This window comes from Trachymyrmex cornetzi, unplaced genomic scaffold, assembly GCF_001594075.2.
Source record: "Trachymyrmex cornetzi isolate Tcor2-1 unplaced genomic scaffold, Tcor1.1 scaffold12, whole genome shotgun sequence".
In the NCBI taxonomy this organism is placed as follows: Eukaryota; Metazoa; Arthropoda; class Insecta; order Hymenoptera; family Formicidae; genus Trachymyrmex; species Trachymyrmex cornetzi.
This window is the reverse complement of record NW_017295761.1, coordinates 168,396-168,972: the sequence shown is the minus strand read 5'-3', so window position 1 is coordinate 168,972 and position 577 is coordinate 168,396. Positions and strand designations below refer to the sequence as shown.

Here is a 577-nt window from a genome sequence, read left to right as displayed (position 1 = left end):
TATTTTTGTCAAAAACATTATAAAGTATTAACATTTTTTAAATTAAAGAAATATTAGAAGAAAAAGAAATAGTTGAAAAACCGATATTGATTGCAAGCAAATAAAATTAAAGCTACAATAGTTAATAATTAATTCAGTAATAAGCAAGTTGGCTAAAAGGCACATTAATAGGGACAATTACCCTATTTTTTTGCTAATTTTTTGCTCTATTCCTGATTATTTAGCTCATTGTTTAAGTCGAAAAATTCGACCAAGAGTGTGGCTGTGCTGGCTCGCGTGCAAGAGTAAAGTACCTTAAAGCAATTAATTGCTCAGCTGATTTTGGTGTCAAAATGTTTCTAGATTTAATTGCTCTAAGAATATAGCAAATCGGAATTTTTTGCTCACTGTTTAAGTCGAAAAATTGCTTTAAGGTACTTTACTCTTGTACTTTACTCTTGTACGCGAGCCAGCACAGCCACACTCTTGGTCGAATTTTTTGACTTAAACACTGAGCAAAAAATTCCGATTTGCTATATTCTTAGAGCAATTAAATCTAGAAACATTTTGACACCAAAATGAGCTGAGCAATTAATTG

The 577-nt window shown here is 30.8% G+C and overlaps 1 protein-coding gene across 1 annotated transcript in view; it reads left to right on the top strand.

Annotated features, from left to right (window-relative positions):
* Positions 1-577, top strand: part of LOC108766957 (RNA-binding protein fusilli) — a 125,160-nt gene that overhangs the window by 1,570 nt on the left and 123,013 nt on the right. The gene's annotated exons all lie outside the window — the stretch shown is intronic.